A 27767-nucleotide genomic window follows, 5' to 3' on the forward strand; every position below is an offset into this window, starting at 1 on the left:
GACTTGTCCCCAGCTGCTGGAAGAGGCGATAAAAGAATTTGGGTTCATATGTTAAAACCACCCCAGTAGGTAAGAAATTGTTTAGGAGAGGTATTTTGAGGCTATGCGAACATCCTCTGTCCTCTTAAGTTTTCACCACCAATTTCCTCATCCTTCGGGCCCGTTCCTGCCACAGAGCTTACTGTGGAGCTCCAAGGGCAGCTTCTGTCTCCTCGTTCCTTCCATGGTGACTATTTGGAATTCTTCTCTAAGGAAGACTCGTCTCTTCTCTCCCATCTGTTTACTTATTCAATCATTTATAGATAATTGCTCTTTGGGTCATAATCTAATATTATTACTGATTTTATTGCTCAGATGGCTCCACCTGTGGCCACTGGGGTTGCCTCTTGTGTCTGTTGACACCTTCACACATTCTTTCTTCTTCTTTTCAGCACTTGCTTGCTTTCTGGCCCTACAAGATGCTCGAGGCTCATCTTCTGTCTTCCCTGCCCCAGACCTGGAATCACACCTGTCTTCACAAGCCCTGGTTTCTTTGACTAAGAATGATATTTAGAGACCAGCATCTGGGTGCTGGTGCTGCTGGGGTGTCATGGCTTCTAGACCCTGAGTTTGAGACCCATGTGTGTGTATCACCCACGTATGCACACGTATCTGCATTCACTTCAGTAGGTATGTGTCTGGGTGCAGATCTGTTAGAACAAACAGTGGTGCAAACCGGGAACTCAGGCTCCAGCCCACCTCCGCAAGGTGCATTCTCGCCTCCCTCTGTTGCCTAATTGTAACTTCCTTCTCTGATGGTGAAAACCTGGCTCTCATTTTCTGTATTTTATCTGCCTATTTGTTCAATGACGGTATATTATACTTTCAGAATTGCTAATCTGTAGCCTATGAGGAACTGGAGCATGGTGTTTGTGTACAGTCCTTTTATACTTTACTTTTATATTTTCTTGAGGTACATTTGACATACGACGGTTCTTCACGTATGGTTCTTCTTGCCCTGCCACATCCAGGCAACACGCCCTTTTCTCAGGTGATCCAGGTGGGCACCTTTCCTTCCACCCCTCATTCATTTCTCATAGTCTGCATTCCTCCCTGGGTCCCCCTCACTTCCTGGTTGATGTTTTTGATTTTTGTACCGTATCAGTCTCCTGCAGCCGCCACAACAAAATGCTACAGGCTGGGGGCTTAAACAACAGACATTTACTTCTCCCAGTTCTGGAGGCTGGAAATCCGAGACCAAAGCGTGGGCAGGGTTGGTTTGTGGTGAGGACTCCCTTCCTGGTGTGTAGATGGCTGCCTTCTTGCTGTATGCTCACTTGTGGAGAAACGGAGAGCTCTAGTCTCTTCCTCTTCTTATAGGGACACCAGTCCTGTAGGGTCAGAGTCCACCCATAACCTCATTCATCATTTATCTCTTTAACGTCACCATCTCCAAATACAGTCACGTTGGGGGTTAGGGCTTCAACATGTGAGTTTTGGCGGGGTGGGGGGCACAATTCAGTCCATAACACACACAGTTCACCTTGTTATGCGAGTTTTGACAAACACATAGACTCATATATCCACCATCACAGTATCACACAGAGCAGTTCCATCACGCTAAAAATTATCTTCTGTGTCCCGTTTTTAGCCAATCCTGCCCTAACCCCAAACTCTCTTAACTATCAATATGTTTTCTGTTCTTATAGTTTGCCTTTTTGAGAATGCTGTATATATGGGATCTCTAATATGCAGCCTTGTGGGTCTGACTCTGTCACTTAGCAAAATGCATTTAAGATCCACCATGCTGTTGTGTCATCCATAGATCTTCCTTTGTGTTGTTGAGAGCTATTCTGTGATGTGGATGGACCACAGACAGTTGACTCATCCTCCTGTTGAAGGACATCCTGGTTGCTTCCAGGTCTGGGCGAGTATGAATGAAGCTGCTCTGAGCACTGGTGGACGGGTTCTTGTGCGAACACAAGTTTTCAGCTGACTTGAGTAAATACTAGCAGAGTGATTTCTGGGTCGATGGTAAGTGTCTGTTTAAACTTTGTAAGAAGCTGTCAAACCACTTGCCAAATTTTGTGTTCCCACTAGAAATGAATGAGAATTCTGTCCTCACCAAAGCCCCCCACTCTTTTTTCTCATTGTTCCCTAGAGGGGAAGCTCGCAAGTCTGAAACAGCTGGGCATGCCCCACAGCTGGGGGATGAAAGGCAAGGAGCAGGGACTGGGGGAGGGTGCAGTGGGCGGCAGAGGCAGCCAGGTTGCTCCTTTGCTGGCCTGGTTGCCGGGCTGGCCCACTGTTTTGTCCTCCGGCTCCCTGGGCCCCTTCCCTGTGGTCCTCCAGGTCAGGGAGCCCCCACCCCACCAGCTCCGGCCTTTGCCCCAACTGGCCTTCACGGCAGCTGCCCAGGGCTTGCCCGCTGCTATGGCTCCCTCAACCGTAGGAGATGCAGCGGGACAGCCTGCCGAGCAGCGAGCTTCATTGCCCAGGTTTCGGGCTGAGCCCCCCGCTGCCTCAGCCCCCAGATGAAAGCACATCAGAGAGTCCCCTGTGGGAAGAGCGCCTGGTGAAGTGGAAAGCAAACCTCAGCGTGTTCACAGTGCCCAAGCTGCCAAGGGCGGGGAAGCTGGATACAGGATGGCCAGAGGGGGGCCGCACCACACGTCGCTCCCCGTCATTGCACCCCCTGAGGGGGAACTGCTTCTCACGAGCCTGGTCCTCCTGTTCCCTTGGATCGGAAAGTGCTGGTGCTCTGAAAGATCAGAGCCATCAGCTGCCACAGCAGGCAGTGATAAGCAGACAATGTATCCTGAGCACTACTGTGTCCTGGTCCTCGGGTGGGGACAGAGCCGGGCAGAGGCTCAGGCTCTGGGGCCCAGCAATGGACGTCCCAATCCTGGTTCTGCTCCTCAGGCTGTGTGATCCTGAGCAGGTTTCTTAACCTCTCTGTGCTCAGTTTCTCCACCTGCACCATGTGATGATGACAATGCCGACCCTGCAGGATTACTGTAAGGACTGACTGAGTTAGTAACTAATGACCACTGGCCTGGAGGTGGGTGGAGCCTTGGCTGGTGACCAGCCTCCCCACCACCTGCTCCTGTGGGGCCCGCGGCCCCTCTGGTCCTCACTGAACATGAGGCCCAGGAAACGCTGCTGTGGCTGGTGGTCGCGCCCTGGAGTGGAATTTCTCCAACCCTGGCTGTGACTTTTCTAAAGAAACTCCGCGGCCACTTGCAGCCCTCCTGGTGAGTGCGGTGTGCTCTTCACGCAGGATCCTCCCCACGGGGCTTCCCGCTTGCCTCCAAATAGGGAAGGATCACCTTTCGTGTCCCCTCTCCTATGCACCGAAGACCAGACTGTCCTGGGGAGGCAGACAGCGTGACAAAGTGGCCGACTGTTTCCTGCACTGACCTGCCTCTTTCCCGGGGGTGCAAAATGCTGCCGCCCCCCCTCTCCCCCCTCCACCCCCTTGGAGCTTTCCTTCTGGTGGGTGGGGCTGGTCGGACAGCAGTGACCAAATAGCAAGTAGCCGTGTCATGAGATGGGGGTGACGCAGCTCTAAGAGAAGGAACAGCAGGTTACGGAGACAGCCGCTGAGACGAGCAGGGGTGGCGAGGGGGCATTTCAGCTGGGACCTGAAGGACACAGGGACCGGCCCTTGAGGTCCCCTCTAGTGATGGGTGAGGATGGGGAACTGGAGACCGGTGGGCGGAGCAGCGGGGTGGGCGGGAAGGATTCGGGTTTTAGCTCACCATTGCGGAGGCACAAGGGCAAGCCGGGGCCTGGATGGGAGTCCGGGGCTCTCGGCCGCGGGGAGCCGTGAGCGCCTGGACCGGGCCCAGCTGGTGGAGTCGTGCGAGTGGGTGGAATTGGGCAGACTCTTCAGGAAGCAGCGATAGGACGTGCTGTGCGGGGCACAGAGAAGAGAGGAGCAGTGAGGACGCAGGTCTCTGTCCTGAGCGGCTGTATTTCCGGAGACGGCAGGAGTCAGGAGGGGTCTGGCCCTCCCAGGAGGGCCCCTGGGAGCCCTGCAGGGGTAGGTGAGGAGGGGTCTCCCTAAGAGGCCAGCTGGGGTCTTGCGGGACCCGGGGGGCAGGACCTGCCTTCCTGGGGGAGGTGGCCTTGGCTGTTCTGCGTCCCCCGTGGTTCCCCAGGAGGCCATTCATGCTGCTGTAACATGAAGTCATGGAGCTGTGGGCACCGGCGGCCCGGGACTAATCTCTGCCAGGAGGGCAGCCAGACCGGGGCGCGGGGGAGAGTTGGGGAGCGGCCAGAGTGAATGCCCGGAGTGGAGAGCCGAGGGTTAGGGCTCCCCGGAGGGTGCAGGGAGTCTAGTCTCTGGCTCATAAACCCCTTTTGCAAACCCGATAGCTCCGCAGAGAGTCAGACTTGAAGAACTGAGAGGGGATGTCGTGGCACTTCCTCAAGTCTCGGCGGAACATTCCAGAGCGCCAAGCTGCATTTGGACAGAAGGCTGGAAGCCTGGCAGCGGCAGTCCTCGCCTGCTCGTGGCAGACAGGCGCCTCCGCTTCCCCGGCTTTGGGTCTCCGGGTGGAGGGGGACTCAGCCCCTGGCCCCCCTCTTTCAGCCCAGTCCCTCCTCCCTTGGGGGTGCGAGCCATCCTGTCCTGCGGGGACTGTGGGCACCCGCCCCAGGGAGGCTGGTGGGCTCCGCGATGTTGGGGGGTCTGCACGTTGCCTCCTTCTAGGTTGCAGCACTAGCAGCTGCTGGTTCCTTCCTTCCGAAGCACGAGGGGACCGAGGGAGGGGTCACCTCCGTCAGGCTCTCCAGGGGATGTCCCTTTCTCCCCCCTCGCCTCCCCCTCTGCACACGCAATCGGTCACCAGGTCCAGCCGACCCGGAAACCCCTGATCTACAGATTCACCCTGGTCTCTTCACCTGCACCGCCCGGGGCCACGGCCGTCACCTCCTTGCCTCTACGGGTCGCCTGCCTCCGCGCCTGTCCCCCTGCTTCCCTCTTGCCCTGTCCCACCTGAGCCAGGGGTCCCGGGCAAGAGACCAGCCTCCCTGTGCCCCAGGCCCACCCACGGCTGACCCTCTCTTCAGGCGCGCTCGGTGCCCTGTTCTCAGACAGACCTCGGGAGAACGGGCTGAAGGGAGGTCTGCGCGCAGCAGCAGCTTCCTGATGGACCCCCGGCGCCCCCGCCCCCTGCTCACCCCTCCCGCTTCCCCTCACCCCCGCCCCTCTCACCCCGCCCCGCTCACCCCCGCCCCCTCACCCCGCCCCTCACACCCCTGCCCCGGCTCACACCCCTGCACTTCCCTCACCCCCCGCTCCCTCACACCCTGCCCCTCACACCCGCCCCTCTCACACCCCTGCACTCCCTCACCCCCCTGCTCCCTCACACCCCCTGTCCCCTCACACCCCCCGCTCACCCCCTCCCCGCTCACCGCCCCCACCCCGGCTCACACCCCTGCACTCCCTCACCCCCTCCCTCACACCCCGCCCCTCACAACCCCGTCCTCTCACACCTCCCCTTCCCCCCACCGCCCCCACCCGGGCTCACACCCCTGCACTCCCTCACCCGCCCCCTGCTCCCCTCACACCCCGCCCCTCACACCCCGCCCCTCTCACACCCCGTCCCGGCTCACACCCCCGCACTCCTCACCCCCACCCCGCTCCTCATACCCCGCCCCTCACACCCCGCCCCCTCACACCCCGCCCCCGCTCACACCCCCCCCCACACCCTCGCCCCCCATTCCGGGCCTCGTGTCCCCAGGAGGGAATTTCACGGGATGAGGAAACGTGTCCCAGCGTTGGGAGCGCTTGACCACCGGGATGTTTGTCCCGTGGTGGTGGGGGCTGTGAGGACCCCCAGCAGCTCCTGGCCCTGAAAGGGGGCCATGCCCATCCTGGGGCCTCCTCTGAGGATGTCAGTAAGAGCTGGGCCCCTCACCCCTCAGTTTGTACAATTTCACTTTAAAAATTATAATCCTGCAAGTATTTACGGACCCAGACTGTGGTTTCCACTTTGAAGCATGAGATGTTTTCTGAACCCCCAATGCAGATTTGGTGATTACTCCCCACCCTTACGAACAAGCCGTTTATCTGCAGCATCATTTCCTCCGTCGGCCGATTGACAAGCCCCCTGAGCAGTCTCACTGAAAGTTCTCCCAGCAGTTGGGGGAGATTTGGGGCTTTGGAACCCAAAGATTTGAACTCATGGATCATCTTTCTCATCCTGTTACATTTTCACTCTGTCGTACGGAGTTAATGCCGGCTTTACTTTTAATCGCCCTAAAATGGTTTACGGTTCCTTACTAAAAGCAGACACCTGGCTGGAAACCCTGGAAGGTGAGTGGCTCTGTCCTCATCGTCAAGCTCGAACCGCCCCCCTTCCCCACAGCTTCGCAGGGCTTTGTCCAGGCCGGTGCTCCCCAGGCAATTGTGGGACGAACGGACACACGCCAGCTGTTTGCATCAGAAGAGGGCTCTGCCCTGACGTTGCCACTGTGCTGGCTGCTGAGCCGTCCTCACATGGAGAGAAGTTACCCTAGGGTTTCTGCTTGGCGTACAAGGCAGCGTGGTGGGTAGGTGAACGGCTCCGGGGCCAGGTTGTCTGGGTTCAGATCCCAGCTTCACCAGTTACTGCTGTGTCATCTTGGGGAATTTGATTGACCTCTCTCTTCTCAGTTCTCCCACCTATAAAATGGGGCTGAAATGCTAACTGCCTCATAGGATTGGTGTGAAGACAGGTTAATACGTGGAAAGTGCTCAGAATGGTTCCCGATAGCAGAATATTTGTGTTACCTATTTAAAAGTTATTGTTATTTTATTGTTATTTTAATTTCAGAACTGGGTATTGGTGTCAGACGTTTGTCAGAGGGGCTTTCTACTTATCATGTGATCACACGATCACGTGATCCCAAAAGAGTGAGTCTCAGAGGCGTCCAGCCAAGCCTCGTCCTGGTGAGAGCTCCCTGGGCGGAGGCGGCCCTGCTGGGGCGAGGGGCTGGGGCAGGAACCGGTCTGCTTCACACTTGGGGCGGTGACTGACCGTGGGGCTTGGAGAGCCTTCTGATCCTGCCGGCGTGTCTGCTGCATAGAGCTCCACGTGTGTCGGCAGAGTTTCCTGCAGAATCAGATGCAGAGCTCAAGGTCCCTGGTCGTCATCCCAACCCCACCCCCATTTGGACCCTGGGATGTGATCCCTGGAAGTTCCCTGCTGACCGTGCCCATCTGTAGCAGCCTAGAATAGTTCTAGTAAAACTCAAGAACATCAAAGCCAGTGAGAAATAGAGACTCTCTGGGTAAATATAACAGATTCTTCTTTTCCTCCTGAGTGTTAAAAATTATGCTTTAAAATTACGATTGGAAGTAAAAATTATAACATAGTCTGATGAGTTTTATATATGTAGACGTAACAGACAAGAGGACCACAATGAGAACGGGCTGGAATGGTAGGAAGGTTTCTACTTTCCACTCGAAGCAGTAAAATACTGATTCTGTGAAGTGGGCTGTGAAAGGGTGTGTGTGCATATAGGAGGAATTGTTCCATCTGGTTGTAAGACTCACCATGAAGTTATGGTGATCGGGAGAGTGTGCTTTGGTGAAGAGACAGAGACACAGGCCCACGAAGAGCAGAATCCAGAAATGGATCCACACAATAAGGCCAATTGAGTTTCCACAAAGATGTAAAAGCAATTCAAGTTTGTAATGGATGGTGTTTCCAACAAGGGTGCTGGACCAGTTGTACATTCATAACAAAAAGCGAACCTCAACCTGAAGCTCACACCTTATCTGGTGACTTCAGGATGGACCATAGATATAAGTGTAAAACGTAGAACTCTAAAACTTTTAGAAGAAAACTTAGGAGGAGGAAATCTCTATGACTTGCTGTTAGGCAAATAGTTCTTAAACTTAACATCAGAAGTACAAGACTTAAAAGAAATCGATAAACTGGATCTCATCAAAATTAGAAAATTTTGTCTGTGAAATGCACTGTAAGAGAAGGAAAAGACAAGCTACAGACAGGGAGAAAATATTTGCAAACAAAATAGCTGACAAGTGTCTTGTATCCAGACTATATAAAGAATTTTAAGAACTCAACAATAAGAAAACAAACAATACAATTAAAAAAATGGGCAAAAATCTTGAACAGACACTTCACCAAAAAAGACACAGAGAAGGCAAATAAAAGTATGAAAAGATATTCAACCTCATAGCCATAGAGAAATGCAGATTAAAACTATGATGAGATATGATTTCACACACATCGAAATGGCTAAAATAAAAGAATTGACAATACCAGGTGCTGACAAGGATCTGGAGCAGCTGGATCTCTCCTATATTGCTAGTTCTGCCATTCTGGAAAACCTTGGCTTTTTAAAATAAAGCTAAACATACATTTACCATGTGATCCAGCAGTAAAGAATAGGAGAAAAGCATGTTCACACACAAACCTGTGCCTGAATGTTTATAGCAGCTCTGTTCGTAGTTGCCAAAAGATGGAGACAGCTCAGGTGTCCTTTAACAGGGGAATGGAAAACAGCCACACTACAGCCACGCAGTCGAATGTCGCTCAGCATCAGACATGTGCCACTGGCACCTGTACAACCTGGACGGATCTTAAAGGCACCGTGCTGCATCCGAGGACCAGTCTCAAAGGTTACAGACTTAACGGTTCCATCAGCACCACACTCTCCAATAGACAACTGTGGTGATGGAGAACAGATCAGTGGTTGTTGGTATGGTGGGTGGGGAGAGTGTGTGATACAAAGAGAGGAATGGGCATTTTTTTGGGGGTGATGGATTTATGTTCATAAATGGAATGGGAATATCATGGCCCATGATTCTAAAATACCCTGATGGGTCAGCATCCTGTCTGGGGTGGGCTCATATGAATCTATGAATATGTTAAAATTCCTAGAGCTGTACACAAAAATAGTCAACTCTACTGTATGTTAATTTAAAAAATGAAATTAAACAGGAAATGGAAGAAGAAAAACAAGAAGTATTTAAGGCTTAATAACAATGAATATTTTATGTATCAAAAATTTCCCTCAATTTTCTTGTCTCCTTTAACACAAAACCACCCCTGAACCCCGAGTACAAGCTCTGTTAGTTCACGGTTACAGCACTTTCGAGGTGCCCCTGAGTTCAGGTTGCTAGCATTTTAGATCCTTGCAGATGAGGTTGGACCGTTGTTCATTTTTGTTCTCTTTGTCAGGTTTTTGGAATTAGAGTCTTCCTAGCCTCTAATACGTTGGGGTGTGCTTCCTAGTTCTTATGCTTTGGAATCATTCCTACTTCAGTGTTGGAAGATTTTCAAGCACTCATCACGGAAACTCTCTCGGCTCAGAGCCACTTTCCAAGGTGAGTTTTGGACCATCTTCTCTCTCGCTTGTTTGCCCCTTCAGGCTTTCCACATCTTAAGCCCCGTTTAGAAAATTGCACTTTTCCCAGGAAGTCCTGCACTTCATGGAAATTTTCAAACGTGTTCACAGAGATGCGCAGTGTGCACTGTGGTGAGCAGACATTTTACCAAAGGCTAACACATTTTTGCCCCAGTGTTCTTTGTAATTAAACATATTTTGCAACTTAGTGTGTTGTGTTTTCTTTTCTATTAGTTTTCAGAGGTTTGTCTACTTTACTGGCTTTTTCAAAGAACTAGCTATTTTTCAAAGATCTAGAGATAAAGTTCTAGTTTTCCAGTCGTCAATGCCTCCTTCCTCCTGTTTCTCTGTTCTCCTCATAAAGCTGGGAGTTTGATTCTGAAGTCTCCTTTTCTCTTGTTTTCTTACTTAATAATTATGGCATTGAAACCTGGGGTGTTCCCTCAGCACTGGACTGTAGCCGGGCTCTTTACATTTCCATTCACAGAACTCTCCTCTTTATAATTTTTGGAAAGCTTCCTATTTAGAATTTTGATTTTTTTTTTTTTTGTGAGGAAGATCAGCCCTGAGCTAACATCTGCCAATCCTCCTCTTTTTGCTGAGGAAGACTGGCTCTGAGCTAACATCCGTGCTCATCTTCCTGCATTTTATATGGGACGCCGCTACAGCATGGCTTGACAAGTGGTGCATCAGTGCGTGCCCGGGATCTGACCCAGCGAACCCCGAGCCGCTGCAGCAGAGTGTGCGCACTTAACCGCTTGTGCCACCGGACTGGCCCCTGGATTTCTTTTTTTAAAGTTTTTTTTTGGGCCGGCCCCGTGGCTTAGCGGTTAAGTGTGCACTCTCTGCTGCTGGCGGCCCGGGTTCAGATCCTGGGCGCGCACTGATGCACCGCTTCTCCGGCCATGCTGAGTCCGTGTTCCACATGCAGCGACCAGCAGGATGTGCAGCTATGACATACAACTATCTACTGGGGCTTTGGGGGAAAAAATAAATAAATAAAATTAACAAAAAAAAAGTTTTTTTTTTTTCAGTGAGGAAGATTAGCCCTGAGCTAACATCTGTGCCAGTCTTCCTCTATTTTGTATGTGGCATGCCGACACAGCATGGCTGCTGAGTGGTGTAGGTCCACACCTGGGGTCCAAACCTGAGAACCTGGGCCTCCGAAGTGGAACGTGCCGACCTTAACCACTAGGCCACAGGGCCAGCCTGTGATTTCCCTTTTAATCAGAGAATTATTTATGTATGTGTTTTTAAATTGTATATAGTTGAATTTTAAAAAAAACTTACTCATTTTTATGTTTCTTGGTGTTACTTGTACTGTTTTCAGAGAATAAACTTGTAGTTTCTCTCTTACAATTTATCATAGTTTTTATTCTGCAACCTTATTTATGATCAGTGTTTGCAAATCTTTCATGAATTTTAGAGGAAAAGTGTGTACTATGTCTATGCATGATATTTATTAAGTTAACCTTATTAATCATATTATTCATTTTTGTCTACAATCTCATCTATTTCTGTCCATTTCAACATTTGAAGATTGAGTTATAGGTTAAATTCTTTCACCATAATTGCTTTCCTGTCAAATTTGAAAATATTTTTATTGGTCTTAGTCTTATATAAATATTTCAGTGTCTTGTTATTAAGCACATCCAAGTTCATTGTCGCAATTTCATTATCTGGGTTGTCCCTGCTGTCTGTGTAAAACCAGCTGCTTTTATTCCGTTTACAGCTTTCCCTCTGAGTTATTTGCTGGAAGCTTCCACTGTTGCCCCCTGGTCTGGTTGGCATTTGTCCCATTGGTTCTGCTCATCCTTCTCCTTTCCCCAGCCCTCAGCCGCTTCCTCATCGTTGTGCCTCTTGTCAGCAGAATCAATGTGGATTTTTTTATTTTTGTGAGGAAGATCAGCCCTGAGCTAACATCCATGCCCATCTTCCTCCACTGTATGTGGGACGCTGCCACAGCATGGCCTGATAAGCAATGCGTCAGTGCGCGCCGGGATCCGAACCTGGGCGCCAGCAGCAGAGTGCGCGCACTTAACCGCTACGCCACGGGCCGGCCCCTGGATTTTGTTTTTTGACCCAGACTGGGGTCTCTGTTTTCCCTGAGGTCATTCGATGGCACAAGGGACACTCAGTGAGCATCCCTCCTGACTTCATGTGTCAGATCTGTCCTTCTCTTGCTGTGAGACTTTGAAATAATAGTGGTATGCATTGCTGTTATTACTACTCTAAGGACGTTTTCTGTCTCCTTGGGGAACCCTAAAGTGTGACGATGGCTCTGCTAAAGGCTGGCCTCTCCCCGGGTGGGACACGGGGTGGGCTCGACCCTCAGCTGCTCCCAGGCTGGTAAGGGAAGAGAGTCAGTTGGTCCAGGTGGACCCCTTACCCCTCCCCCACAGAGTGAACACTGATCAGAGGCTTCTCCTCCGCCCAGCGCCCTCCCGGTTTGAGCTGACGTCACAAGAGCACAGCCCAAGGCTTGAGGGGGTGGAAATCTCCAGGGCTGGCGTAACCATGTTAGGGGGAAGTTTTACTGATGGATGCAAAAATGCATACTTCTCACTCTTTCTGTTTGTAAAACGGGGCCACTGTGTGTGCTCGGTATTTATACTGATACATACGCTGCTACGTCAGTGACTGCATCGTATTCTGTTTTAGGGATTCAGTGTATTGTTGAGCATTTAGCTTGTTGCTAATATTTTTCTGTCCTAGGTGATTTGCGATGAACATCTGTGCGCATCCATGTTGGCATTTCTCTAATTATTACCTTAGCGTGACTTTCCAGCAGTGTCGTTCGTGGGTCAGACAGGATGTTTTTTTTCCTCAAATTTTCCCTTTAGAAAGTTTTTGCCAGTTTAGTCTTTCACCAGTGGGGCAAAAGAGAGTGATTTCTTCTTGAATGCTTGCCAACACAGGGCATTTTTTATGTCTTTGCTTCTCAATCTTTGCCAAATTGGTGGATGCTATAAGTATTTTATTGTTATTTTAGTTTGCAGTTCTTTGATTATAGAGAAGTTGAATTTTTCACCATGTTTATTTATTTATAAACAACAGGAGTACAGAAATGGCCTAAACATAAGCCTTGGTTTATAAAGCACCATCGGTATTTGCCATCTTATTATATTTATTAATTTTAATTTTTTGTGTATTTATTTTAATAATGCAACGAACGCCTCAAATCCCTTTGTCCAACTCAAGAATTCAACATTAGCAGTAACCTGTGTTTATCTTCATGCTCCCCTGAGTCAAGACTTCTGCCTTCAAGAAGTTACTATGTTTTGATACAATCTATTTCTGAAATTGAGGTGTATCTTAGAATCTTGATGCATCATAGCTTAATCGGAAGCTTTAAAACATTTATTAATGATACGTAAGATGGCATCTTAGATTTGTGAAATGTCAAAACACAACACTTTGGCTTGTGCGCAGATCTGTATGTGTTGGGAGATGACGGTGGATCATGGTGACCTTAGACAATGACTCGTCATTATTGGAAACTGAACTGGTCTTGGCACCTGTTACACGGCTCCTGAGCTGCAGATGTTTTTATCTCTGCACTAATTAGTGAGGATCTCTCAGCAGCCTGCCTTCACCTGGCAGAGGCAGCAGACACCTTCACGGTCTCCTTTCAGGGCGAAGTCGCTGTTCTGGAGATCTGTCGTAACTTAGTCTTCAGGGGACTTGACCATCTCCTTTCCCCACCCCACAGAACACCACACTGGTTGACCACATCGGTGACATCGTGTGCCTTGGGTCTGGTGCGCAGGAAGTAGCAAATATCTCAGAGAGGAGAGATAAACCCACAAAAACTCAGGACCCTGCACGCTTGATGAAATTTCAAGGGATCCAGTGATCTGGAGCAGGGCAGCATGTCCCTCCCAAGGAAGAGATAAGTTGCTTCCCTTTGCCATCCCTCTCATTAGTGGAGATGCTCTGTGCTTGGATGTTGAAGGCAGAATAAACCACATTTGAGGGGACATCTCTAATCCATTTAATAAGTAACCAGTAAAGCTGCAATTTTTGAAAACATTTTGATTTTTTTTGCAAAGTCCTCTCCTACCTTTTCTGACATCAGAAGGACCTCAAAAGTGTATCCTAATAGCATGATCTGTATCTATTTTGCTAAGGCAAACCCACCTCAAAGAAAGAAACTCTGTTTGTTTTATTTTAATTTCCTTTGTCTTCCCCTCTTTCTCCACTTCTGGAAACCAGGCCTGGGCTGCTGTGAGTGGATTGAAGGTATTTGGAGTATAGGCCATGGCTCCGTTGGGTAGAAGGGACATGAATTGAGGTCACCCCAGCTCAGGGCAGGAAGGATGGGAATGCGATTGAAGCCAATTAAATCTTTGAATGTAGAGAAGGGAAGTAAGTCTTTTAAAGGAAAATCCATTTGAATGTCTTTTGTTCACGTTCAGTCTGCCCCCGTAGGCCTCTCCTGCCGTTACAAATCGGGCATCGACGGTGGCTGAGCTCTAGATGTGTCTTAGGTTTGGAATTTATGTCTCCAGCTCACGGCCCACGGTCCCCTGGGGGCGCGTGCGTCATCTCCCTCTGCTTTGATTTATCATTAGGTTGCCCGAGTTTCAGCCACACACCCTGGCAAGAATTTCTGCATCATCTTTTTCCGACTAGAGTGTGTAGTTACTCCTCCTCCACTCCCTAGAACTGTGGTCCGAGGCATCGTTATGAAACGCTAGTGATTTCCCGCCTGAGGGTAATTGTCTTGATCCGATGGGCCTCCTCTGTTTCTGTCAACTCTGATGGATGCACAACTGCACTGTAAACGTTGATAATTCACATCAGCTGGCTGCGCACAGTGCCTCTGTGGTGCACAGTTGGCCGGGTGGTCGATAATGAACGGCTGATACACAGGAGCGTTTAATTTTGCAACGCAATATCTCTGCCTTAGCAGCGATGATCGCTCCTCATCTATTCGCAGGCTTTTGTGTAACTGAACATCCAGCCAGGTCGTGTTTTCTCATTCCCCACACTCTTTGTCACTTCTGATCAACTGCCCTGTGACTTCTTTTTCTTTTTCTTTTTAGGGTGAATTCTCTTGACCTTCTCGTTGTAACTGCAGTCCAGGTCACCCTGAGCACGCTAAGAGAGTGAAGTGGTGAAGAGTTATGTTTCAAGGAAACATCCCACCTCTGGGATCCTTACGAGAGATTAACGAGGCAGGGCCAAAGGAAATCCCGATGTCACCCCTTGAGTCAGGCTCCGAGGAACCCCACCACTGTCCCATGGGAGCAACTCGTGTTTGTGGACACTGATGCTTCTTTATAGTGCTTAATAATCCCAGGCAAATTCTCATCCGCTCTTTGTGTCTCTTTTATAGCCTCATCTGAAAGGGATTTTGACAATAAGCTGTATCATTTGTTGAGTAGTCACTTTTGCAAAGGGATTGACAAAAATCGTATTGTTTGTGTGAATACCCCAATTAGAACATTACGGTTGTGGGTTAGAAAGAGGTTAGTATCTCAAACAAAATACAGCTCCTGCCTTCTCACCCAGCTCCACGTCTCAGAGCTTACGTGTCCCCAAAGTCCCTCCAACGTGCCTCTTATTTATGAAACGTTTCCTGATTATTCTGAAGAACTGTGTGCTCTCTCTTGCCTCTAAACTCCCCCTGCGCCTCTCTCTCCTATGGAATGACTTTATTCTGCCTTGTGTTAGTCTGCCTGTCCCGTCTGATTCTCCCTGATCTGCGAGGGCCAGGGCGGGGCCAGGAAAAGCCCGGGGATGATGCTGATGTGGACCCACCTTCCTAAGATGCCTGCCGGGTGGATGCTGCCCCTGTTCTTTGTGAGTCTCCTGGAGCCTCCATGACAAATTGCCGCAAGCAGGGTGGCTCAGAACAACAGAGAGTCATTTTCTCACGGTTCTGGAGCCAGAAGTCTGAAATCAAGGTGTCTGCAGGAACACAATCCCTCCAAAGGCTCTAGGGGAAGGTCCTTCCTGCCTCTTCCAGCCTCTGGTGGCCCCCACAATCCTTGCTGCTCCTTGGCTTGTGGCTGCATCACCCCAGTCTCTGCCTCTGTCGTCACATGGCCTTGTCCTCTCTCTTATAATGACACCTCTCATTGGATGTAGGGGCCACCCTAAATCAGGACCTCATCTCAAGATCCTTAACTAACTACATCTGCAAAGACCCTATGTCCAAATAAAGCCACATTCTGAGGGTCTGGATGGACTTGAATTTTGGGAGGACCCTATTTAGCTTCCCCCCAACTCCTCAACCTCCAACTGGGTGGACTCAGTCTCTGTGGCCAGTGCCAAACCTTCCAGAGGATGGAGGGACCTGAGTGTCCGAACACCCAGAACCCCTGGGTGCTCACTGTGGAGGGGGTTCCCTTGTGGACCCTGGCCTCCTTTTTATGTCCTCCTTCTCCTTTGTCTTCATTAAGAATAGTCATTTATGCACCCCTGTGTTCACTGCAGCAGTATTCACAATCGCCAAGACATGGAAGCAACACAAGTGCCCATCAAGGGATGAATGGATAAAGAAGATGTGGTATATATACACAATGGGATACTACTCAGCCATAAAAAAGACAAAATCATGCCATTTGTGACAACATGGATGGACCTTGAGGGTATTATGCTAAGTGAAATAAGTCAGACGGAGAAAGACAAACACCGTATGATTTCACTCATGTCTGGAAGATAAACACATGGATAAGGAGAACAGATTGGTGCTTACCAGAGGGAGGGGAGGGCAAAAGGAGTAAAGGGGCACATATGTATGGTGACTGATAAAAACTAGACTATTTGTGGTGAGCACAATGCAGTCTATACAGAAACTGAAATATAGTAATGTACACTTGAAATTTATACAATGCTATAAGCCAATATGGCTTAATAAAATAATTAAACGAAAAAAAAGAAAAGTCATTTTTTTTGCAGAATCCACAGCTGAAAAATAAAAAAAAGAAGCTAGGACAATGGTTGATGGTTGGATAAGAAGCAAAGAGATGTAAATTCATGCAGAGAACAAATATTGCCAAGGAGCCTTTACTTCATGTAAACATGACTTCAATACTGTTTAAACGTGGGGCTGGAAAATGTGGGGTTTACCAATTTGTATTAGGAAAAATCCAGGTAATATTTTTGAGCAAGATGAATCCTTGGATAAATTAGACTGGTTTCATATTTTGATTTAAAACAACTATATATCTGTCCCCCGACTTTACAACAGTGTAGAAGATGATGTAACATCATAGCTTCTGGAAGAATTAGGTTTGTTTACTTACGCAAAGCTTAATTAAACTTTTCTAAATTTCACCAAAAAAAAAAAAGAATAGTCAGAAGCAAGAGCGGATGGGCCCATCTTCCCCCTTGAGGTGCACACTCAGCGGGCTGTGTTGGTGGCTCGCTGCCCGGCTCATCAGTCTCTCCACCATTTCACCCTTAACTTACCCTGAAGCTTCCATGGCGTCCGCCCCAGGGGACGGAGTGTGCGAGAGCTCCAGCTCCATCCACGTCTTCCTCGGAGACCCCGGCTCCCGGGAAACAGCCTCTGTCAGGGGAATTTCCACACCGCCTGCCACAAGAGCTGCTGATGCATGGAACCACTAAGATCTTTGCACTTCACTGTCTTCTGTCATTGCTGCGTCGGCGGGGGTGGTCTGCGACTTGCCCTCACCCTGTGGGCTCCAGTTTGTAATCTGAAATGTGCATCGCTGCCACCTGCGCACAAGGCCGCTTGTCGAGGTGTCCCCAGGCCTGGAGGGGTCCTGGGGGTGCACGTCCTGGGGGCGCACGTCCTGGGGGCCGTCTGTCTTGAACACTGCCGAAGTGTCTAGAGGAAGCCTTGCCTCCCCGATGGGCCCTCGGCAGGAGAGCAGGCCTGGGGCTTCTGAGGAATCTCCCGCTGTGCTGGCCACAGTGCCCAGACTTCCCCTGTATTTTCTGCCTAAAACAGTTTTTAATTTGGCGTTCACCACAGAACAGCCTCCTGCCCAGCCTGGGGTGCTCACATGGGGACCCCACTATTGCTTGAATTAGTTACAGGCCGTGACGAGCCAGCACCAACAAGTCAGGGCATTTTGGGGTCTGCAACCTCGTCAAGTGTTGGTGTGGCATGTATGACCGGTGGGGGTAGGCTGGGGCGACCTGGGCACCCGCAGGTGCACCTGCATCTGGGCTTCCTCCCTGAGACAGGGGAAAGGAGGAGGCCGCAGGCAGGCTGAGGCCGCGGGTCCTGGTGTGCTCCTGGGAGGTCCCTGGGCTCAGAGGACTCACTGCAGACATGCACACACATGCATGTGTGTGCATATGCACACCACATACACATGTACCACACACACCATACACACACACGCACACATCTACCACACACAAAAGGAACAACTGATCTTCCTGAGGGCTCCCCACGTCATTATGGATAATACGCTGCAGGCTGAGCACTGTCACCTCCTCCAGAGCCAGGGCTGTGCTTCGGGGGCCTGGTGTCTGTGCACGTGCACAGAGCATGTCTGAGATCTGCCAGCAGACACACCTTGAGTGCGGTGGGCCCAGGGCTAAGAGCGCGGGCCCTGTGGGGTGAAACCTCGCTCCTCCACTTCTCAGCTGGGCCACCAGGGCAAGTGGTTCAGTCTCCCTGGGCCTTGGTTTCCTCATCTGCGGAGGGGGGACAATCATGGATTGTCTTCATGGTGTTGTTGGGGCTTCTCCCACTTAGAACAGAGCCGGGCCTGTGTGAAGTGCTGTGCAAGCTTGTTGTTATGCTGTTAGCTTATTATTGTGTTGATCTGGACACGGGAAACACAGAGAACACAGTTAAAAATCCCGCCTCGTGTGGCCCCTTTCTGTAGGAGGCACAGGCAATAGACAGACGAGGAGCCACGCTCTATCTGCAGCCAGCGCGCACTTTTCCACCAACTCTGGAAGCGGCATCCTTCCGGCCCCCACCTCTTCCAGCAACACAAACCAACAACGCAGTGCTCAGGGCTGCGAGGACGCTGCGTCTTCACTCGGTCCCACCCCCACTGTCCTCCTGCTCTTCTGTGGTCTGGGAGGCAGCCTCTGGCTGGGTACAGAGAGGAAGGGTCAGGGTCCCTTCAGTCCCCACAAGGGCAGAGAACCCTCATAAGTGTGAGATGTGGGTTGGCAGGCCCCTTGGTGGGTCAAATCAGCAGGGCTGTCACCACCGGCGCTGACTCCCAGGATCCAAGCAAGTCCAGACCACAAGAGGCCTGTGAGTGGGAAGTGGACGGGCCTTATCGGCGCCAACTGCCTTGGGATGTGGACTCCCTCCTACCATCCGTTGGGTGGTCCCTCCTTCCATCAGGCAGGTGGATTCACCCTGCCCCTGAGGGCTTGTCTCCAAGGGACCTGCTCCTGTCTCCCTCTGACCCTCCCTCTCCTCCCTCTCTCTGACCCTCCCCCTCCCCCAGAAAGGATTCCGATAAATCTGTGTTGATCACCCAAATGCACTAGGCATTATGCTAGGCCCTCGGGATGTCAGTGAAGCAAAACTTTCCAGAACATTTCTCATTCACATTTCTCAGATATTGTTTTTTCTTTGCCTACGTTCCGGGAGGCCTGAGTGTCCGTCATCCATTCACTGAACGAGCATTCATCCTGCACCTGTTACGTTTTAGGTTTGAAAAAGCGAACCTTGTTCATCAGATTTTGTTTTCTACAAAGCACCTATTTCAGAATTAATTAATTATTCCTCCCCCCCGTTCCTTTCTTCTTGGTCTATTTGAAGAAGATGCTGGAGATCAAAAATAAATCATCTTTATTTCTGATTGATATTTAATTGTCAGAGATTTCCAGAACTTTCCGTATGTATCTCCTTCTTCAGAAGCTACTATCTCAAGCTAAGGATCAGATATGTGTTTAAATGCCTTAAGGAGGGGCTCACTTTTAAAGGAAAGTTGCTGCCAACCCTCACATAAAGCAAACAGTCCCTGAGTTCATGAATACGGTCTCCTGATTTATCTTTTCTGAAGCCCCAGATTTTCGCGTGTTATAGCCCTTTCTTCACAGACAGCCAATAATCCATTTGAGAGACAGTGAGGACTGAGATTTCATAATAAATTATCAAAACGTATTAACCAGAAGTGTTGCCGAAAGATCTTGTGCACATTCCAAGATCTGAGAGTCTGGGGGCAGAATGAGTCTATTTCCCGCGAGGATTCCCGTCACAAGCACCCCTGGTTTGTGCCCAGCTGATGACGAGGACCTGACAGAACCAAAATCGACAGGCCGCCCCTCCTCCGTCCACCTGCTTCGGGCAGCGGCTGCGGCTGGAGCGTTCATGTGTGCCGAGGTACTTAATGGTGCTCGTTCCCGACACCTGTGATCCGTCATTATCTTGCTTTTGGAGAGAGGGTGCGTTTCCCCAGGTTTCGGGGAGTCCATTAGAACCAGCGGTCCCAAGCCAAGACTGAAAGCTCAATTTCGACATCTGCACAGTTTTAAAATTATCGGTAATGACTGGATAATAGCAGAGCAATTTACAACAGAGACTTGGAAGAGACATAGGATTATGGACGTGCTCGCGGTTTGGAGGGGCGTGGAGGGCGTCTAGCTTGCGCAGTGTCTGCTCCTGCATCTCATCGCAGCTTCAGTTCTTCAGACACTTACGGGCCAACTGCTTTACGCCTGACGTGGGCTGGTGCTGAGGATTTAAGGATGGACAAGTCGGATCTTCTTGCCCCTGGTTAGCGGGGACACATCCACACAGAGGTCCCTGCTACGTGATGCGACGAGCAGTGTGTGGCTGCATTACTGTGGAGTGACCACAGACTAACGCCTGCACCTTGACCCTCCCCTCGCCCTCCAGCCCAGGGCGGGGTCCTTGTCCACTTCCTGGTCCTCGTCTCTTCCCTGCTTTCCAGGCCTCATTGGACCCTGGTCTCAGATGCGCAGGGCTTGGTGCCTCGAGGAGCCGCCCTGGCTGGAGCATCTTTGTGCTCTGGTGCTCCCGCTGTTTCTGCCGACCGTGGCTCTGAGGACTGCACCTGGACCCCACGTTAGGACACGTGTTCACCTTTGCAGGACTTATTTTTTGCTTCACTTAGGTTTCTGTTTGGCGGTCCCGGACAGACCACCCCCTTATCACCTAAGTCTCCGCGTGGCCTTCTCATTTCCTCTTCCAGCCGGAGCACAGGGTTTATGTGGGGAGGGCAGGAGAGGGGCGTGCGAGGGTCGGGGGCCAGAGCGTGGTGAGCCGAGGAGGCCAGGACAGGCGGGGGGGTGCATATGTGTGTAGGTGCGTGTGTGCACGTGTGTGTGTGACCCAGCGGCCTGGGCAGGCCAGGGCTCTGCAGGCACGAGGATCTGCTCGGAGCTGTTGGAGCAGATGGCGATCTCGGGGCTCCATCCTTATCCCCAGTGGGGAGTCAGAGTCCCTTCTCCTTTTTCAATGAGAACATTTAAGTTCTCTAGCACATTTCGATATACAACACAGTATTAGCAATTAGAGTTCTTACTTTTAAACTAGTTGACTTATCAATATTTTCCTTTACTGATGGGGGTTTTTCTCTGGGCCTTGTTAAAGGACTCCATCTCTACCCCAAGGTCACAAAGATATTTTCCAACCTGTTTTTGAAGAACTATAGAGTTTGTCTTTCATTTTAGGTCTGTGTCATGAGGATGGATTTTGGGCAGGGTGAGGGTTAGCAAACTGTAGCCCAGGGCCAAATCCAGCCCACTGCCTGCTCTTGTCAATAAAGTTTTATTGGGACACACCCATGCCCAGTGGTTTACGTGTTGTTTATATATTGGCAGAGCTGAGTAGTGAGACGGAGACCAGCCATACGGCTTTGTAAGGCCTGAAACCTTTATTCTCCGGCCCTTGAGAGGAAAACTTCGCTGACCCCTGGGGTGTGTTAGGGGTTGGTCCAGGTTCGTGATTTCTGCATGTGGATATCTAGTGTCCCAGCATCAATGTTGAAAAGACTCTGCCTCCCTGATGCTCTAAGTTTCCAGCTCTGTCATACACTGGTGTCCACATAAGCTCGTTCTGACGATGGTCACTCCACTCTGTTCCCTGATCTCTTGTCTACCCTGGAGCCAACACCACACGGTCTTAATCACTATGGTCTTATAACAAGACTTGATGTCTAGCAGAGCAACCCTCTCTATTATGAGTCTTCAAGGATGCTGTGGCCGTTCCTGACCCCTTGTGCTTGCTTGAAAATTGTAGACTCGTCTTGTCAACTTCCACAAGAACTGATTTTGTAGATTGGTTCCGGAAAAATGGATGTCTTGACTACGCTGAGATTTCAGTGCATGAATATGGATATTCCTCTCATTTGTTCTTCTTTGATGTTGCTCAGGAAGTTTCATAAAATTCCCTGTGGATATCTTGGGACTGCCTTTGTTAGGTGTACTTCCGGATCTCAACTATTTTCTCATATTATTGTAAATGGTATCTTTTTAAAATGTTCATTTTCTAGCTGTTCATGTATGTAGAAATGATTGATTTGCTGTATTGATTTTGTCCTCTGCAGTCTTGCTAACCTCTCTCCCCGATCCCTACAGTTTGTCTACAGATTATTTCTCTTGTCGTCTGTGAATATGTTCAGTTTCGCATCTTCCTTTTTAATCTTTACGTCTTTGTCTCGCCTTGTGAACAGGCCTCAAGCCCGTTTTTGGCCGGCGCTGACCAAACAAGACTCTCTGACATTCTCTTCATCTCTAAGGGACACTGTCCACGTCTTGTAGCCAAGTGTGATGTTTTTAGCAGTTTTTTGGGTAGGTTTTTTTTTTTTTCACTGATGCCTTTTATTAGAGGAAGTTACCTTCTATTCTTGATGAGCTAAAGTTTTTGTTTTGTTTTGAATGAATGCTGGATTCTTTCAAATTCTTTTTCTGTGCCTATTGAACTGGCAAATGACTTTCCTCCTTTCATCTGTTCACGGGCTGAATTGTGTTGATCCTGGCTGTTCTGTTCTCTATGTTAAACCTTGAATTTCTAGTATAAATTCATTGTGACCATATTGTACTATTCTATTGCTTATTGGTGGATTTGGTTTGATAACATTTTGTTTTTGATTTTTAAGTCTAAGTTTATAAGTGGGATTGGCCTGAAATTTTCCTTTTAAAAACTGTCTTAAATAGGTTTTTGGCATGAAGTTGATGCCAATCTAATGTGAGCCACTGGAGAATATCTCTTCTTTTTCTGTTCTGTGGAGAAGTTTGTGCAGGGCTGGTGTAAATTTGCTGAGTTTTTGACAGAACTTGCCATGAAGCCATCTGGCCTGGAGTTTGCTTTGCAGGAAGATTTCGTGTTTATTAGAGATTGAATTTCTCTAATGATTATGGGACTTTTCAAATTTTCTATTTCTTCTTGAATAAATATTTTAAAGTTATATTTTTTCTAGAAATTTGTCCATTTCATCCAAGTCTACAAATTTATTGGCAATAAGTTGCTCATCAAACTTCTGTTCAGTGCCTGCAACACTGCTGGGACATCCTTCTTTGTTCTGGGTGTGGTTATTTGTCCATCTGTTTTCCAAAGCATGCTGGCTTCATGCAGGTTGGCATTTCCACAGCCTGTCGGGAGACCTCAGTCCTGTCAGAGCCACTCGCCCGGCTTCTCTAGGGGAGGTGCACACTCACCCGTGCACTGAAGGGCCCTTGGCAAAGGACACTGTTCAACTGCGTTTAACCCTGTCTTCTCCAAACTTGTCTAACCCCGCATCCCACTGTGGGCAATTCCACTCGGGGAACCAGGGTTAGGGCAGTGCCGGCATGGCTGCACAGTCACGGCGGGTCTGCCTGAACAGCCCACTCTCCGAACACCTTCTGGGTGGGGAATGGGCGGGCCCAGTGCTGTGCTGCACCGAGAAGCTGTGACGCGCAGTTTGGTTATACCTGTAACCAAGAACAGCGGCTGTGTAAGAACCAGGGCTGTGAAGGGGGAGCACCCAATCGGGCAGGCCTCTGGGTTATCAGAAGGCATTTGGCGCACTGTATCGATCACGCTGCGAGCCGGCACCACGTGAGGTGGGGTGCATGCGGGGCTGCTTTCGGAGCAGCTGGCCCTGTCCACCCTGGTACGGGCCACCTCTTTCCCACTTCCACCATCTGGCACCTTCTCTGGGGCCCAGGCTGGCCAAGTTTGCGGTTTCTTAAGCCTCTGTTCTCTCTGCCGGGCAGCTCCCCTCACCCTCACGCTCTGGAACGTTTCTTCTGAGGCTCTGGACATGGAGTTGCCCTGGCAGCTGATGATTCAGGACCCTGCTGGCCCTGCAGTCTGGCCCCAGCTCCGGTGTCCTGCAGGCGTTGGGGCTCCTTCCTTCTGGGCTGGCCTGGCCCATGGCCTTGACACAGCAGGGCACCCTGGGGGACATAGGTCAGCTCCTCTGCAACCTCTCTGAAGATGGCAGCAGGTGGGCGATCCGGGAGGGCTCTCAGATTGAGAAGGAGCTCCTGGGCCCCTCACAGTCCTGCTTCCGTCCCACAGGCGGGGTTTCTGCCCATCCGACTGGAGGAGGCGGTGCCTAGGGGCTCCCCGCCTCCTCTGCTCGCTGCTGAGCTGTCAGAATCATGAGGCAGGAAGCCAGAAGCACATGCTCAAGCATTTCCATTGTCTTGTTAAGAAAAGCAGCCCTTCCGATCAGAAGAAAACTCAGAAACCTCAGAGGCAGAACAAAACGGGATCCGAAGGATGATGCCATATTTTTGGACCTTTCCCTCTTGATTGCTAATTTTGACAGAACATTCACACTCAACAGAGACGCAGCCAGCTTGCATTTCCTGACTGCAGAGCAGGGTGTTATAAAACAAGCAGTGAGCTGGCCCCCGCCATTCTTTCTGGATCACTGGCTTCCCCATCACCCTCGCTAACAGGCCGGTGCCGCTGAGCTGAGTTCAATGCATCACCGTTTAATCAGACGTGGCAGCTATGGGGCGCCCGGGCCCAGGGACAGCTTGCAACCCAAAATGATCTGATCTGTCCAAAGCATCTTAATGCTGTTGATGGGCCTCGGGGCCGAGCCTGCCTCAAATGGAAAACCCAAATTCCAGGATCCCACCACCTGTGGCCTTGAAAGGGACTCTGCCAAGCGCGGAGATGGAGGAGGCTGGGGATTAGCTGCTTCTGTTCAAGGAAGGCAGACACTTTGGGACAACCAGCAAACTCCTGAAATGATAAACCAAGGTCTCTGGTGGGAGGGTGGGAAGGACTCCTAGGAGATGAGGCCCCGACCTCCACCGAGTTCTCAGGCATCGAATGAGAAATCTCTGCACAGGGCGGGTGGGGGGTTTATATGGGGAGGAGCTTGCCCCGGGGATGCTGAAGGAGTCAAGGGGAGCCCGGCCAGAGCGCTCGTCTTGGTTTAGTCCCTGCCCTGGTCTCCTGGTCCAGGACTCACGTTTCCAACATTTTAAATGCTCTTGTCTCAGCTTCTGTGATCCGATGATGACTTTCACTCGAGACCGTGTGAGTCATCGGATCTGAACGACCGAGCATACCAGGCGTGAGCTGACCCCTGGTGCCCAGGATGAATGCAGCCTCATGGGGTCAGAGCCTGTGTGGACAAGGTGTGATGAGGGTTGGCCTCAAGGATGGATGCCTCTCCTGGCGAGACTGCAGGCTGCTGCCCACGGAGGGTCTTTGTGGGAAGCTGATGACGAGACCCTGCACTGGGGCGAGGGCCTGGGTTTGGATTCGGGGTGAAGCCCTGTAACGGCTGTGCTCCGGCCCCGCTGTGGGGGGAGGACACCAGGTGTGAAATCGCTCCCGGACCGTGCTGGGTGCCTGGGGTGAGGGGCAGGCCAGCTCCTTACTTGGGAAGCAACAAGATCAGAGATGAGGATGAGGAGGCCACTCCTGACCAGCGAGTGGACAGGAGTCCCGTCCAGGCGAGAGTCGACGGTGGCAGAGGTGGGAGGGCAGCGACCAGCACTTTCTGCTGTTTGTTTAACTTGGGTGTTTCCGATGGAACATTTTCTAGACGTGCCAGCTTGCTCAACGGCCTCTCTGCCGAGGTAGTGCCCACACCCCTGCCACCCCCGTGGTTCGTGCAGGCAGCGGTGAGAGGCCGCAGTCCAGGGTTCCTTCCTCCCCCACAGCCTCTCTGGCCACTGCTACACTCAGACCTCGGAGTGTGGACCCCCAACAGTGACATATGGCACAGTGACCGGCTGGTTCCTAAGCTTAGGTCCACACAGCGTCCCCACCTCAGCCCTCCCGCTCACATCTTCCTTCGTGTCTTGGGGTCTCCTCTGAGAGTGTCTGAAAACAGACGGTGTCTCTCATGGTGACAGTGCAGGGAATGCTCCCTGAGGACAGGCCACGCAAGGATGGGACGACCCACACCGTTACCTGGGGATGGTGACCACCTACACCTCTACCTGGGGATGCTTCTTAGTTTGCACACAGCTCTGTCAGATCCCATGATCACCCCTCCATTTTTGCTTTTTGTTTAATTTTATTGAAGTGAAATTTACATAACAATCATTTTAAAGTGAACAATTCAGGGACATTTAGTTCATTCACAAAGTTGTGCAACTACCACTCTATCTAGTTCCAAAACACTTCCCACACCCCGAAAGGAAACCCCCTACACGTTAGCATCCACTCCCCATCCCTCCTCCCAGCCCCTGGCACCAGCCAATCTCCTTTCTGCCTTGATGGATCTGCCTGTTCTGACGTTTACTAACGGTGATGTTCTCAAGGTTCCCCCGTGTTACAGAGTGTCGGTGCTTCATTCCTTTTTAAGGCCGGATGGCGTTGCACGTTACGGGTAGACCATCGTTTATCCACCATCAGCTGAGGACACTGGGTGCTTCCCCCTTCACCTGCTGTGAGCACTCGTGCAGGAGGGTCTGTCTGAGTCTCTGTTTCGGGTCTGAGTGACGCCCAGGAGGGGAATTGTTGGGTCCTATGGTCGTTCTATGTGTGACTTTCGGAGGAATGGCCACACTACTCCTCTAAGCCTCTCATTTTATTTCCAATTTCACTCTCATTTTCCTTGACTCAATCTTCCTTTGACAACTAAAAAAGAAACTGGGAAGAGCTCTTTGGCAAAACAAAAGAAATGAGTCACAACCTAAAAGTGGATTAAATGATACATTCAAAGTATATCCTATAGCCTGTGTAGTTTTCTCCATATATTTACTTCTACCCTTAGCAGAAATCAAGACACCATTGCCTTGACTCGTCTCTGTTCTAAAAAGGATTTCTTGTTTAGAATCTCTCGAAGAGTTTAGCCATCTCTCTTTTGTTTTCCTAATAAATTATGAAGTAAAACAGTGCCAAACACATGCACATTTAATTTTTAATTTTAATTGATGGGCAATAAACAAAATTAATAACTGAAATGTCTCAGTCTCGAAAGCACAGTTCTTTGTCTTGGCCACAGACACGAAGAAAACAGCGTCCTCCTTGGATGTTTGGGGACTCGATGGGGGACGTGCTGTCAGGAGCCCCCACAGCTGGCCCTGGTCCCTGGCCCATCCTCTGCCCAGCGGTTGTCACCTTCTGACTACTGTGCCTTTGTTTGATGGTTTGTTTTCCGTCTGCCCAGGGAAAGTGAGACCCGGAGGGCAGCCCCTGTCCCTCTTCCTCATGCCCTTCCCCTGGGAAGGGGCTGCACACACAGTAGGTGCTTTATCAGTGTAGGGTGAATGGATGGATGGCGTGTGGGGTCACCGCCCAGGGTGATCTGTTTTGATCATGAGACGTTACACGTGTGTCATCAGAAGTGGGAACCCTCTGGAATGCCCAGGCAGTGCTTTCTGATGACAGCACATGCTGAAATCAGGAAACCCTCGTCCTCAGGCTGCGTGAGGGCCGGAGGGGTGAGGGCAGGCACAGCAAGGGAGGGGGAGCATGGCAGGCCAAGGAGGCCCAGAGGTGAGGGTCTGCTGGGGCTGGAGGGGAGAGACCCGTGGCCTCTGAGGCCCAGCTGGCTGTAGTGGGTTGTCTAGCATAACTCAGCCCTGGCGGCTCCCAGGCAGCTGCAGCTGGGCCGGGCAGGGAGGAGGAGCCTGCTCTTGGTTTTCTTGACGGGGATGTGGGGTTCATTTCCCTAAGGAGCTCTGCAGAGCCTGGGGCCATGCAGCCTGCAGGTGCGCTCGGCTCCAACAGGCTTCCGGAGCTTTCCTGGGCACCCAGCCCTGCGCTCGCTGCTGTAAATCACCTATATAGTCGGAGGCCTCTGGGGAAGGCACCAGTGAGGACAGAGCAGCAGCGTCCACCCTGGGATTCCCAAGTGTGAAAATCCAGAGGGGCCTCCGGGACTCTCTCTTTCCCAACCTCCCCACGCCGACTAATTCCCTCTTTTACCTGCAAAGTCTCGACGGGTGCAGTTCCCATCACACAGGCCCCTGTGAGGCTCCGCAAAGGGAAGTTTGTCACGGGAGGCATCCCTGCCACTAACAGGGTCCTAATGAGGGCACTGGGTCTTGTTTATTGTGTTTGTTCTGAAGGATTTTCGTTTTTGAAATGTAGG

This window comes from Ceratotherium simum, chromosome 25 (assembly GCF_057802395.1).
Source record: "Ceratotherium simum simum isolate JZ-2026a chromosome 25, ASM5780239v1, whole genome shotgun sequence".
Taxonomy (NCBI): Eukaryota; Metazoa; Chordata; class Mammalia; order Perissodactyla; family Rhinocerotidae; genus Ceratotherium; species Ceratotherium simum.